The sequence below is a fragment of the Anguilla anguilla genome, chromosome 12 (genome assembly GCF_013347855.1).
Source record: "Anguilla anguilla isolate fAngAng1 chromosome 12, fAngAng1.pri, whole genome shotgun sequence".
Classification (NCBI taxonomy): Eukaryota; Metazoa; Chordata; class Actinopteri; order Anguilliformes; family Anguillidae; genus Anguilla; species Anguilla anguilla.
In genome coordinates, this window is record NC_049212.1 from 34,280,740 (window position 1) to 34,296,515 (window position 15,776).

General features: G+C 44.5%; 1 protein-coding gene across 6 annotated transcripts in view; it reads left to right on the plus strand.

Moving 5' to 3' along the window:
• Window positions 1-15,776, plus strand: part of LOC118210090 (cell adhesion molecule 2-like) — a 331,663-nt gene that overhangs the window by 112,613 nt on the left and 203,274 nt on the right. The window lies entirely within an intron of this gene.

Here is a 15,776-nt window from a genome sequence, read left to right on the forward strand (position 1 = left end):
TTCTTCACAGCCCTGACAGAATGTGAGGGATGCAAAAATAAGAGCGTTTCGGCTTCGAGGAGTCCCTCGAGCATGTCGTGCAATCCTCTCCATCTCGTGTCGCGGGGACGGTCACGCAATTCCCGCCCCTCGTGGAAAAGATTGCGCCCCGCCCCCCCCCCCCCCCCCCGCGCGCGCGCGACGTCGACGAAATGCGAGCAGCAATCTCACGCACTCTAACCCTGGGCCGAGAACCTATTTGTCGTAGTTTATAAGACCTCTGTTTTCTGCGGCTGTTTTTCATCTCGGTGCCGGCCCGCCATACGTCGCCCTCCTCCTCTGCATTTCCTGCGTCGTTAACGTTCGTGCTGTCGCTTTGCCACGCTGTCAGTCTTCAGGTATCCAGGGCGACGCGTACGCTCTCTCGGTCCTCTGTTGTAATCCCAAATCTGCACTGCGGTTGCTAACAATCGGCACAATGAAGCTGGGGATGAGTGTGAATGTGCACCACCAGGGCTCAGCTCAGATTCACTGTGCATACAGTACTGTACCAGCACGCACTTCAGGGAACAGCGCACCACTGAAATTTATCTGAATCAACAAAGCAGTGTAGCCATATTACCACTCTCATGACCTAAACACCTTAACGTCTTTATCTTTAACTCAGCTCTTTGACTGACACGGAATAACAGTTATGAAGGAATTTTATACTTCAAAAGGCTTCAATGGCACATTTATATATTCTGTTTTCCGTTTGTCAGTTTGAGCTTCAGAATGCATAATCAAATGAAGGCGACTGAAGGAACAGTAAAGCTCAGAGGGAAATTTGGTTTCATCGGTCCAGTCGTGCTTTCATGCTTCTGAGGGGGTGGGGGTGGTGACCGGAACTAGCTCGGACCAAGAGAACATTACAGAGTTCTTTTTCTGTCCATAGGCTTTGAAACACTCGCTCATTTATTTGTGTAGTTATTTCTTTTTTAAATCCGCCTCAAATGATATTCACCGGCCTGACATTTGTTGACTTTTTTGTTTTCTCGTTATTTCTGCTTTTTTTCCCCTCTCTCCTTTGATTTGAATAAGCAAGGATGAAGCGTTCTTCCTCACAGATGTACGCTGTGCCTGTTGGCAGTAAACAATTTTGATACCTTCGCTCAAACAGCTGTCAGCACCACAGAGTGTTGTTAAAATGAGAGAGAGAGAGAGAGAGAAAGAGAAAGAGAGAGAGAGAGAGAGAGAGAGAGACAGAGAGAGAGAGAAAGAGAGAGAGAGACAGAGAGAGAGAGAGAGAGCTTTTATGTGTCTGGAGGTTTTATTTTAACGGGGACCTCCATGTCCCTGTCCAAACTTCCATTTCCTGTTCTGTGAATAGCGTGTCACACAGATCTCAAACAGCAGCACGGGGAGCGGTCAGCCGGGGGCCGGATTCGGGGTTTGGAGGCTAACGTCGATGACTCATCCTGTCTGGTCTCTCAAACCTGTTAAGGAGAGAAGCGCGCCGGAGCGCTGACCTGTGGGAAAGTGGCTCGCCGCTCGTCCGCTCGGGTTTAATTAGCCTTCTGGCTCTTCGGGGGCACGGAGAGAAAGGATCCATGTCAGATCACGCCGGGCCCTAATGGGTATTACCGACGATACTGATGAAAGGCCCCCTTTTTTTCTGGAGCTTTTTTCTGGCCAATATCTTTCTGGGCTGTTATTAAGAATTAAAAAATGGCTGTGAATTACAAGGGTTGTTAAGTAACTAATGTGTAAAGTTAAAGCACTGATGTGTGCTCTTCAAAAAAAAAAAAAGAGAAACATAACTTATGTTTTATCCATATATTGGATGATACAGCCGATTGGGAGAAAAAAAGAAAGAAAATGCAACAAATCTCTTTCATACATAATGTAATTTCAGCATTACAAAGCTAAGCTGCCTTTTTTAAAATATTGGTTTTGTAACAACATCCCAGTTAGCCTAGCATCCTACATAAGCATGTTTTATGTCACCCTTTGTAATGTTTTTCATTAGCCAGGTGACATTTTTGGTTATGTCACATTGGGCATAGCATGTTGGAACATCAAAAGCATCATAAATGCTTTAGTATTATTTATTTTCACAGACACATAAATATCTGTACAGTAAATAAAATAAACTGCCCCGATGTTCACGGCGATACCAGTCCGTAAACAGCGCCTGCTGTTTATCTGTTCATAAATGCTCGTAAATGTTTATCGCCTCGTGAAAGAGGAAAATCAGCTCCGATTGCCCACAACATTTCATCGAGAAATAATGGAGAGATACGTAGCCTCCGGAAAACAAGACAAAATGCTTTCTAATCAGTAATACAGCGGAGCGGCCGGCTCGGCTGTCGCCTTTCCGCCGCCCCTGGCGAGATCGCGGATCGCTTCCGACCGTCGCGGACGCAACGCGTGGATTTTTATTTTCCCTTTACCCCTCCCCCCCACCCCACCGTTTGGCTTCCCCCATCCCCCGCCCTTGATGAATGGCACCCCAGGCGACCGGCCTTGTCGCCTACGCCTAGAACCGGCTCTGGAGAGCAATGAGCGTAATTCAGTTATTACGAATCATTGTCGACCTGTGGACACACTCGCTGCCCAAAATGATTCGCACGTCTGAAAATTTCACAATATTTTATTTTGGCTACCGACTGGTGTCAGTGCCACTGAAGTGGTGCGTAATTGGTTTTGTGTTTCTCTGGGATATGGGCGGGATACAGTCGGTAGGGATATAGCATGGTCATTGCTGGAGTGACTCCTGCTGGCGGTCCGGGCGGTATGAGTGGGTCTCCTCTCCCCCTGCTCTGTGCGTACGTGGCTCGTGGCTGTGGTGTGAAAAGAAGCAGCTGGCTGGCAGGCGTGCGTTTCGGAGGAGAACCGCGGATTGCCCTCACTCTGCGGGGAAGGCAGCAGAGACCATGCGTGAGCATGCTTGTACATACACTTTATTTCCAAAAGTATGTGGAAACACTGAACAAATCCTGTCTTAAGGATTTGAAGAGTGCAGAACAACGATGTTGTGTGGTATAAGTAAGTGTAACTTAATGTTTGTTGATTTTGACCTGTATTCAATCAACATTTGACATAACTTTGACTTGCAAGTGAACACAAGCATAACATTTTTATCTTCACAAACTCACAGGTGTTTTGGTGATTACATAAATTATGTTTGCTGAGAAAAAAGGTTTACATATAGATATAATTATTGCTTTTCATTGCTGATAGAAGGACAAATCCCAGCTAACAAAATGTTCTCACAATGTCACTGCCATGCAGTGCCAATGCTATAACGTTGCCAAAACGCTCCAGTAACATTGTGAGATGCAGTAATTGCAGATACTGTATATCTGTTTTATCCACCTACCCCAGCATGTTTCAGCTGACTGATCCCATCCAAGTGTTTCATTTTGCTGAGACCTGTGATGTGTGAGATTTCCCATTTTGAACTGTTACTTCTGTAGGAGCTTTAACGAACGCCCCGATCAAATCTTCTGGGGAGTACAATTTTCACAACACAATTACTGTACCTCAGAAAATAACTGGCTTCGACCAAAAAAAAAAAAAAAAAGTATTTTGAAAGTGAAAGTTAAGGACGAATTTTGATCGTATCGGTGTTTAAGTCAAGCCTGTGATTCGGGAGATTGCGCTAAATATCGACCGTAATCTGTATCGAGCCTCTCATAGCATGAGACTTCAGACAAACTGCTGCCCGTGCAACTGCTCCCCAGAACTGGGTCACTGCCTTCGCATCTCAGGAAACAGAGTTTCAAAGCGCAGGTTAATTCACCTCAGAAAACGACTGGCCTCTTAGACAGGACTAAATGGAGCCCCCCCCCCCAACCCCTGGCCCAGCACAAGCGTGGCTTTGCTGAATATCGACCGGGGGCTCCATCTGCGTACATATGACTGCCTGCTGAAAAGCCCAACCTGAACTCCGGGGGGAATAAGAAAATGATTGATTTTTTTTTCTCATTCCGGTGTGAGGACAAGTTGCAAGAGATTAAATCTTGAATAACCATTCCCTGTTGCGTGGAAAAACCTATGTGCCAGATTGCTCACCAGAGAGAGGGAGAAAACACCGGCCGGATAAAAAGAGAAAGAGTTCCTGTGTGGCTCGTCCGGCTCTTTCTTCTTCCTCCAGGAGTTCCCACCATGTGCAGTTTTTGCCAGATCTAGAGCCAGATTTCATCTTTATTTAGTCTTCTGAATATGCTGGCCTCAGTAGAAGGGATTGTCTCCTTCTCTGCTGCAGTGAACAAATGTTTTTTTATTGTTTGTCTTTACTTATGGGAGATGGAAAGCGCCAGAACTGTTGCCTGGGTGATCACCAAACGTGTGACCCGTCATCTGACCTGCTGGATGGCCGTTTATCTTACGGTGACGTCAGCTCTTCCGTCCAGAATGGTCACGGTGGCATAAGTGATGCGTGAAAAGTAATTGCACCGCCATGACCGTCGGTAGAGCTGAGTCGATGGAAGAGCGGACGTCACGTAAGGCTAACGGTCATCCAGTGGATCGCATTGCACATGACGATGTCACACATCACCTGGGCTGTAGTTTTGGCATCCCTTGAACAAGGTGTGTGGATTCCTCAGCCATTAAATTATTTAAATCAAACACTTGCACCGAGAGCACACCAAAAATAAACAGTCACTGCGGCCCTCCAGGACTGGAGTTTGACACCTGTGTTTTAGACCCAGTCATTATATGGACGTTAATGGACAGGAACACAGCTGAACTGATTTTACTGTTATAGTGACTAAGAGGGCAGTTGTATACAACCTTTACAGTGCTGGAAGTTAAATATTTTAACTTATTAGTAAGTCTTACGATGAAAATGATATACATTTAATGTTGAAATCACAGGGGGGTGATTTTTTCTAAAATCTCAACATAGTTAAATTCCCCTGATAATCCAGTTGGAATTTTTCCACAGGTGGCTGATTGGCGTCTGCAATATGCTTGCATGTGTACATTGGCACATCAAAACTCTGAAACCAGTGGCAGAATTTTTACTGGTTTAAAAAAAAAAAAAAGTTTACAGATGAATTGTAGAATAAACTTGTCACGGTACTGCAGTTTTGTGTCAAAGTTCTTTTTCTTTTTTTAACCAAAACATTGACACAAAGAATACATGATTCAATTTAAATTATTCATATTTTTGTGAAAGTGAATTTATAGTATATTATTTTGCATTGGGAAGTGACAGCAACACATCTATTTGTTTCATGCTTTCATTTTGGTTTGAATAAAACAGAATTTACTGATCACAGTCAGTCGTAATCAAACACTGGATCATTATTCAGCAGCACATGAATGGAAACAACTGTTGAATGCCTTTATTTTTTAGCAGATACAGATGTTCTTATTGCAACTATTTTGATTTGATATTCACGTGTTACCAGAGCTGTGTATAAGCAGCAGTGTATTGTGTAGTTACAACAGTTACTTTTATTCACCAATAAGTAATTTTTAATCCATTGGTGGGATAAGCTAATAACATTGGACACGCTCTCCAAGTATTCTGGGTGTTAAGCCTTTATTCAATCAAAATTGGTCTTTGCCTTTTTTTTTTACTTTTGACTTAAAAATTTCACTTCTTACCCAACGCCAGAATTTCATATTTCCTTCACAAACTCATTTTGGTGAGTAAGCTTTAGTGATTGCTGAATTTCTCAAACCACGTTGATAAAGGAAAACAAAATTCATTTTTAGTCAGTGTTAAGGACAATAGTTTCTTGATTCTTTTCTTTATTGTCTTTGAGTGGACCTGGCTGGTGCCTTGCCTATGCATTTGAAATTAGCTTTTACCTGATAATTGTCTTTGGACACCTTGGTGTGATGAGAGCTATATATATTGCTAAAATATTTGATTGATGTTTTATTAATAAAACTAATTTCCTCTTGCCTATGCATGTTCAATTGTGGCAATAATGAGAGCCATATACTTTTTACTGAACAGAAATTTCCAATGGCTTAGCAAAGGGCTTCAGATTTACAATTTGATATACGATAGTCAGTTTTTTTTTTCTTTCTTATGTACTAGCCTTGTTATTTGTACAACTGTAATGCAACACAAAGGAAACATGCTTTTCACAGGATAGCAAATGGAAATTTGGACTGGGACACGGAGGTCCTTTTTGAATTAAAATATCTAGATGCATAAAAGTTATCTCTGTCTATCTGTCTGCCCCTCTCTCTCGTCCTCGCCCCCCCCCCCCACCTTGACAAATAAGAGGCAAGCCTTGTGCTCTGCAGGACAAGTGCTTAATTAATGATTAAAAATATCGTGGCGGGGGTAATAATTGCTCTGCGTTTCTTGGTAATGGCTCTTCAAACTTCCAGGGAAGTAATGAAATTGGATTCACGGCATAATTCAATATGACATGCAGTTTTGGAAGGCAGTGCACCCCTGACCTTGAAGCAATAGCTGTGAGCTAGCTGGCGGGGCTGGGAATGAGGGGACAGTTTGGAGAATGGACACTATTCTATTATTATGAGGCCTGCCATCCTGAAGGGCATATTCTCTTTTTTTCATTTCTTTCTTTTTTTTGTCATCGGATTGAAACAAGACAAGTATCTCGGCATCAAAGGAAGACAAATCAGAGGCCCCGTATGCCCTTCCTTATTTCCAGAAATTTGGTTTGGGTGTTGAAATAATGCCCGTCCTCAGGAGGAGTCCTCCACATCGAGTGCATGTATTTCCAAAGGTGTGTGTGAAGGAGCATCTCCCCTGTGTTCTCTCCCTGCTCCTCTTCAGGCAGGTACAAGTATCTGTGTCAGTGCCAGTGAGGTGGCTCATGCCTGTAATGAGCAGGTCCTCGAAAGGCCACCCCTGCATGACACACACACATGCAGACACATACATGCACACACACACACACACGCACACACACACACATATGCGCACACACAAACAGCACACACACACACACACACGCGCGCACGCACACACACCCACACACCCACACACGCACACACACACACACACACACACACACACGTGCACGCACACACACCCACACACACACTGTGTGGGGTGGGGAGGGCCGGAAAGGGTCCGTCGCCCCCTCGAATCCGACCCGAACCCCTTTACTGCACTCCAGGGTGAGATAGGCACCATAGATACTGTGCTTTCTAGGACATGGTGTCTCATCCAAACAGAATAATAATTGCTGGGTGATCTGAGGTGATCTCCTGTATGGGTGCCCTTGTTATTGTGGACAAGCCGTTATTTCTGTCATGCTTTGTGAAACAGGCTAAAATAAATCCCGATGTTTTCCTGGCAGAGAGGCTGTGTGGGTTAATGGCCTTTGGCACTGCTCGGTGGCACACTCTTAACGAGAGGGATAACCTCAGGAGACCCCGCAGAAAAACAGTTTAAGTATTGTCATTTTTTTTTTTGCAAGAATGCCAGTGTTTTTGATGGCAGAAACATCTTTCAGTGAAAATATTTTCAGAAAATATTATCTATTTTTTTATTGACTGTCCCTTGTAATATAGGTTTCAGCATGGTAGAATATATGTGTTTTTTTTTTAGATTAAGACCAGAAACCAATGTCCTACAGGGGACAAAAATGAATTGTTCGGTTAAACGTGCAAGTTTTTTCATTTTCAAGAGTTTCATGTGTCTTTGTTCTACCCACCTGTTCTTCAGACAGAATTATGCACTTTATGCTCATAGGTAGTATGGTAAAACAGAGTCAGATATACAGTATGAACCTCCCCCCCACCCCCAATTTATGTCAATGGGTAGTATGGCGAGATGAAACCATCAACATCCTGCTGTGGCACACTCCCCCTACCTCACAACACACACACACACACACACACACGTACATGCACACACACACACAACACACGCATATGCACACACACACACACACACACACACACACATGCACACATGTGCACACACACGCACATGCACACATATGCACACACACGCACATGCACACACGCACGCACACACACACACAAACACACACAAACAATTCGGAGCTGTTTGGAGCTTTGAGATTTGTCATTTTCTGGCAACTATGTTTTGAGCTCTGGTTGAAAGAGCCCAAAAAATGTAGGAATATATAATCATGCAGCTGCCATTCTACCCAGAGGACCAAACAGGGAAGTCGTAGATTCAACTACTTTTTCTTGAAGGAAAATGGGGAAGTAGAGCTGAAATAGATACATGTCAGATTGTGCAGTTGATTTCAATCAAAAGTGTGTAATGTGTGCAATAATTATGTACAGTATACATTGCATTCATTTCCAAGAGCAGATTTTCCAACTGTGAAAGCACTTAGAAACCAGTATTTACAGTACAATGCGCCGAGTGGTCACCAAAGCATGTTACTGAGAATTTCAGTTATATATAGTACATTTGAGAAGCATGATTAGGTTCATGCATGTTGTGCATTGTATGTGTAACTATGAAATGAAACTGGCAAAGGCATAAGAAAAGAAAATGATGAAAAAAGGGTGTTGCAAACCACCTCATAGTGGAAGGCAGCAGATGTTATGCTCCTTGGAGAATACTGCGTCTCCTTGATGCGTACACTTTGCTTAATGCTGTTACAGTTTCCCTGCGTCCCCTTCTGTCACATCCCCTTAAATCATTTCAATTCCAAGGGAGCTCTGATTGCGGACGTGCGAGTAGAAATGTGTAAAAATGTGTGTTTTACGCGCCGCGGACCACAAAGTGCTGTAGAGGTGCTCCTGTCAATCAGAGGAGAGATGCGCACGGATGGCATCTGCTAACCTGTGGGCGACCGGCGTGCGGTGAGAGAGAATGACTGCAGCACCCGCCCGACCCAGTTCATTATCACTGATGTTCATTATCACTGTTCATTATCGCAGTTCATTGTCACTGATGTTCATTGTCACTACAGGGCCCAGCCTGTCCTTATTCTGCCATAGTGGAGTTTAGAACTGTTTTTACACACCTGTATTCAGTATTGAGCTTGTGTGTTTATTGACCCCCAGAGCACCCCCCCCCCCATTGCACCCCACCCCACCCCACCCCCCTCCCCATATGGCATAAACTACAGGGACATTTGAATAAATGAGGCAATCTGGCAGGAGGGATGGCTTTATTCCCATTTTGCTTTCTTCTACATGGATGGGTTCAGTACTGGCCAATTTTCAATGATTCCATTTTAACCGACGGCCAGTGACCTGGGCCATGTTGACCTTATCCGTCCCAGCATGCATAGCAGTGTGTACTAAAAGCCTTTTCAGAAAGTAAATGTTCAGAGAATTGCTTCAGTGCCCTTTTTAAAAAAAATATTTTTGCGAATGTATTTATTAATTTATTTATTGCTTTAAAACATAGTTTTTGCCTTTAATCAGGGTGGGGATGGAGTTTCCGTGCACCTAAAATTATACGCATTTCCACGGGTCTCACTCCCCAAAAATGATATCGTCAGTTTCAATGTGACACTGAGCACAGCAGGTGGAAGTAATTTCCCTCTGATTGCGTTTAAACCTCGTCTGTTATTTAGCCTGTAAGTGACGGCACATATTAGGGATTAATGAGGGCTCTCGGTGACTCTCAGGCTAAATTGTCCGCTGGATTTGGAGGAGGAAGGCCCCGCGAGCCGTCCCGCCGTTTAGAGAGAGGCAGCGGAGGCCCCCCATTCGGATCACAGGATCAATGTTCGGTTATAACTATGTAATTGCCTTGCAGGCTCTCTCACTCAGAGGGACTTAAAACACAGAGTTTTGCCCTCTCCAGCAGCTGCCCTTTTTTTTTCAGGGTAAACGACGGTGGATTTGATTTCTCATAAAAGTCCTGGCTGGGAGATGAACCCTTTACCTCGTCTGGCTCGCAGTCATGTGATCTGCACGAATGCGCCACCGTGCAGCGCTGCCTGGCAAAACACCACCTTGTGTTTTTTTTTAACTCGCCATCGATGTGCAGACATGAATTTTTCTTTTGAGAAGTTTGTTTTTCAGTTTCTGGAGACTTTCTGGAGGATATTTGCATTTCACGCATTATTATTACGTCACAAAGGATGATATTTAAATTCCACGTCGCTCCTTGCACGGCTGGCAAATTCAATTCGACGAATTATCTTGCGGAAGACAGGAAATGATGCAAAAGCCCCGAAACAGACCTGTGGGGTGGAGAGAAGGACTTGATTGACATTGATGCTGAAGTGTGCTACAGCAGGACGTTGATGGTGTTAGCTGTATCGTGGTGCACATGTTTGATTAAGTCCATGTATGGTGAGTGCCTGTCACAGATGGCTGTGCAGTATCCAGTTGGGGTGCATGAAACACCACTGATAAAGTATGCGTGCACATGGATGTCTTTTCAAATCTCATGAAATTAGGGATCTGAAAATAAATGTTGGCATTTTTTAAAACAAATTAAAAGGCCTTCACATTTCTGAGGGAGAAAACCTTTTCTTCTGAGCTTAGCTGTTGCTCGTGAAATGAAAAAAAAAAAAGAAAAGAAAATTGGGTATTTCCGAGTTCCCTCTTTTTTCTGTTAAAAACTATAATGCCAGTTGCTCAGCAACGGGACGGCGAGCTGAAACCTCCCCCTGGTCTAGCTCCTCCCAGTCACGAGGCCTGTCGAAACTGCCCCCCCCCCCCCCCCCTCCAATGCTGGAACAAACTTCCCACGGTGATCAGGACAGCAGAATCATTATCTCCAGACTGCATCTGGGCTACCGCGTCATCCCCACCGCCTAACACTCATACCCTTTTGAACTAGTAAAGGTTATGGCGTATTTTTAAATCTTTTATTTGTGATTTTTTTGGCTTTGATCGTTAGGGGCTTGTTATGAATGCAATCTCTGTCTTCAGAATTTGTGTTTAGGTTCTTGATTAGCGTAGCTAATTAGCATTATTGCTTTGGTGATGTTACACATATACCCGCTGGTCTTGGAACGGTGTTAGCCAGGCCTGGCATGCATATAAATCAGGTGAATATTCTCCAGCACTTGAAGTCCCTGTGGACCAAAGCCCCTGCTAAATGAATATAGTGTAGTGTAGTCAAGTTACACTGCTGCCGGTGTATATAAACATACATACAGTCACATATGTGTACACACATTCATACAATCACATATGTACAAGCACATGTATACAGTACAGTCACATATATACATACAAATGTATACTGTCACATATGCTTGTGCTTACACAAGTATGTTAGTCGGTCTTACAGACTACGTTTTCATCCTTTGTTGCCGATGCAGCCGCACTATGGGCGGCGGTGTAGTATATTGGGTTAGGAGCTGTTTTTGTAACCTGAAGGTCGCAGGTTCGATTCCCAGGTTGGACACTGCCGTTGGACCCTTGAGCAAGCTTCTTAACCTGCATTGCTTCAGTATATATCCAGCTGTATAAATGCTATGTGAAGAGTTGTGTAAGTCGCTGCGGATATGAGCGTCTGCTAAATGCCCGTAATATATTGTATTTGCACACTTAGCAGGGTCAGGGCTCTTCCTTTTATATTTCCATGTTTCACCCCGCAGTCTGTAATCAATAAATAACTAAGTCATGTAATTCTCTGATGCACCCTTTGCGTCTCTTCTGCTTTCACTGTGCCCTCTCCCAGCATGCAGCTGGCGTTCCGCGTAGTCTTTAAGCAGTAATTGCTTCCCCGTGCTTCGCGCGAAGCGACGTTCTCTCTGTGCCAAACAATGCCGCCCTGTCAGGGGCCGTGGCCCGGAGTCAACGTCAGCGCTTAGCGCGGCAGATTTCAGGTCGTGTTGATTTTATCGGTTATATCTTACACGTACGGTTTAATAAGTCTACTCTTCATAGCTCGGAGGAAGAAAAAAAGCAAAGAAAGCGAGGATGAACTGTCAGTGGCTGCAAAGAAGGATTGAGAACTTGGCGCCTGCCAGGTTCCACTGCTCACATTTAATATGCGGTAATTGCGAATGAGGATTTTCCTGTCTGGAGGAGGGTGGGCCCACACAAGCATGCTGATAATTGAACGTGCTACAGGGTGGGGGGGGGGAAGAAAAAGAAAGACGTGTAGATGCTGCGTGCCCCTTTTTTTAAATCTGTGGAGGGTGAGCTTGATGTTTCCCTCACTGTGCTGCATTGCCTGGGCCATGTCACAGTAACGGGAGGACCGCAGGGACAGAAAGGACTCCTGTGGCTGGACAGTGGGGCAGAAGTGGAGAAGCCGCTGTTTACTGAGTTCATATGAGCGGGGCCTTTTCTAGGCAGGGGTGAGGTAGGCAGTTGCCCGGGGCGACGTCCCTTCAGGGGGGATGCCAAGCCCGGTCTGCAAAACGACTATTTCTATTTGTTTTTATATTGTGCATTTTATTAATGCTGTCTTTAGTGCTATATTGTATGGCACCGTGAGCTGCATTTTCATGAATGAAGTTTACATATGCATTTAGTTATTTACCTTGGGTAAATAAGGTAGGTCAAATGAGTTCTCATCAGTTCTCATTTTTTGAGAGGCCGTGTGAAATGAAAGGTAGCTGAGGAATGCAAGGTCATCTGTAGTTAATTAAATGTAAGGTAAAGAGGCAGCTTTTTTATTTTTTTTTAATATTTAATAATTTAACATTGTTTGAAAGATTCCACTAGCCCCCAGACTTTGGTTTCACATCTTAACCATAAGACTGCACTTTTTTACAGCGCAGTATCCTTATCACTGTGTGCGCCATTGGATTTCTGTTTGGTCCACAGAGAAGACTGGCCCACCAATACCGCCTTCATCAGCAACTTACTGCACTTTTCCCCAAAGTTTTCAAATCCAATTTGTGATCCTGTTCCTAAATAACTTCAGCCGAATGACAAGAGAGAGGCTGCTTGCCTGATCTTTGCCGGTTTTTATTTATTTTTTATGACTTTCTTGTCATTGAAGCGGAACCTGAACTGTCACAGTGTTGTTCAGATGCGATTATTATGGGGCGAGTTGTTTGATTGGAAGGGTGTGAAGTAAGACATTTAATGGTACCCCCCCCCCCCCCCCCCCCGATCATCAAAGCTGTCCATCAAAGCAAATCAAAGATCATCAAAGCTAAAATGTCAGACTACAAAGATAAGGGTATATAAAAATGAGAAATGCATCCGATGTTGATGTTCATGCAAAAAAAAACATCAAAAATAAGTGAGAAAAAAAAATAACATGTCTAATCAAAAGCGACCGCCAAAACCAGACATCCTGCGTTTCTTTCGGAAAAGAGAAAAAGCGTCAAAGTAAAACTTCAACACTTCGCCTTTGCCTAATACCGGAGGGTGACGCGGTGGGCCCACAGAGTGACACGAGACAAACTTCAGTCTGCTAACAGCGACGCCCTCCCCCATCACAGGTCACTGCTCTGGGGTCGGCCCTGTGACAGCTGTCACAGAAAAACAGACGGAGACGCAAACTCCGCCAGCCTCATCTCCCTCCAGGCCCTTCTCCCGCATAATTGAATAAAGGCGTGACCGAAAGTGAGCTTTATAATCTCGCATTGTAAATATTGTGTTTTCTGCGCGTTGAATTATTTACGTGAGATTTATCCGAGGCGCTGGGTTACGTGCGTTTCCTGATGCTGCGGCGGTGTGCGTTGATCGTCCCCCAACCGATCGTCGTGTTGAGTCTTCCCCCCCCTTGGATCAGAAGTGCGGAGATAAATGGGAATTCATTCCGTGGGTAATTGAAACTTTTCCGCGTGATTCATTATTGAGACAGTCTGCTCGGGGAGTACAGTAACAGCACTCCGTTTCCCGGATGACACTGTCTGCTCTGCTCTGCTCTGCTCTGCCAGTTCTCGCTCGCAAATAATACCTAAATATTCTGTGACTTATGTACGGCTTCTCCACGGCGTATTAAGCCGTAGAGCTGTGTTTACTGCTCGTGTAATGCTCAGGGGTAGGACTGGAAATTTCTCAAGAGTAATCAATAAAAATACAGCGCTGGATCATGGCATGGACAAACAGCACTGGACATGCCTTATATAGGCTGTAAGGTGACACATCCAGCCGGACGGGCTGGTTGTCTATGCCATGATCCTACACATGGTTCATAATAAAATCCTGAATGTCTATAGCCTGAACAAGGCCTGGTGATACATACTAATGCTAACCGGTCCTCGGTAAGCTTGGGTTTTAATAAAAGGGAAAAAAACAGCTCTGATTAATTCATTTATTGATTTATTTCTTCTCTGAATGTTTGTTTGCCAAACGTATTTGTCCATGACAAATGTCCCTTTAGGGGTCATTTGTTTTCATATGTCTGTACAGTGTTCACAGTACGTTTCTTTTTCATGTTTTCAGTCCCCCTTTCAATGATGAAGCCTTTAGCTGTGGTCCAAATCCTTTGCGTGTCGCCACTTTAAGGTGTGATTGAATTGAACTGTCCCTTTATTCAATTAAGGTACAGAATGCGGCCGTGCTGCAGACGTGCGTGTGTCAGGCCGCGTAACCATGACAACAACAAGGTCTTTGAAAGCGCGCGCAGAGTACGCGAACAATAGCACGTGACACGCGCCTCTCCCCGTCTCTGCCGTTCAGACGTCGATCCGCCGGGGGGCCGACGCGCGGTCTCGTCGCTCCGCGTAACGTGACGGGCGCTTTCTGTAACCCGCCGACGGCGTTCCGCCGGCGCGCTCTCCCCGCCCGAGGGTTCGCCTCCGAATCGTCTGGCCGTCCCCGACGCCGCGCCGGGCGCGATTACGACGCGCCGCCGCCGCCGTTTCAGAGAATTAGGCAAATGGAGAGAGACGGCCTGACTGTCACGATTCGTGCGCGGCTCTCTCCGCCACGGCGATGAGCGCGTCCGCATCGTTCGCCTGCGATCCTTGATTCCCTTCATTTTCCTCCTTCGACTTACCGGACACAACATTAACCGCATTTTATCGCAGTTGAGCCAGGAGGAAATGTGGTGTGTCGTCTTGTGCTGGGTACTTTTTCTGAGGACCTAGCACTGAGCTGATTAAGGGTTGCTGTACTCCACCTTGGAATAAACATTTGTCCTTAACGTTGACTTACCGTGTAATTTCATTTTCATCGCATCTCAAGTCAACGTTCGGGACGAACAATGATGGAATGCATTTCATTCACCGCCACTTAGCTCATGCACGTTTTTATGATTTCTGACAGGCTGGGCACACCTTTTGTGCGTGTATTGTATAACAATCCATTGACCATGTCTGGCCAGACTTGTATTAGGTATTTGGCCTTGTCAGATCAATTGGAACCGAGGCCAAGCATCACTGGAAGGCCAGTAGCACTGAGTATTTATGTTATTAGTTTCTCTGTGATTGCTGGAGTTGAATTATGGGCAGGATGGAAACTGTTCACAGAGCCAGGTCTCAACCCACTGGGATCAAACATTTCCCATTAAGAGGCGGATTTGGGTGAAAAAATGATTTTTCTTAAAAATAATAACTCTTACGTCGTCTTAAAATATCTAACGACGATGTCTTTATGAGACTTTATTTAGTCGCTTGTGCAGAATATTTGAAGTTTATTTATTCATTCTCAATGGTTAAATGCATGTAGAAATATACATGCATCCATGCAGGCCAATCCACAGTCCATTCATACAATTTATTACACAGTACTTCAAGACAGTGGTTCCCACACTCTGTCCTGGAGTACCCCTGTGTATGCTGGATTTTGTTCCAACCCCAGTTGCAATCCCAGCTGTTAATATTTCTTAATGAGGTGCTTTTCATGTTTAGAGGGATTATTTATCCTCTTAAGCCACATTATGTCAGAAATAGCTATGCATGTCATGAAGAATACAAGTTCCATGTTCACGTTGTGCTTATTGTTTTATATTGCAAACAATTATATAAAAAGAGGAAAAATTATGAGGGAACTTAAACACA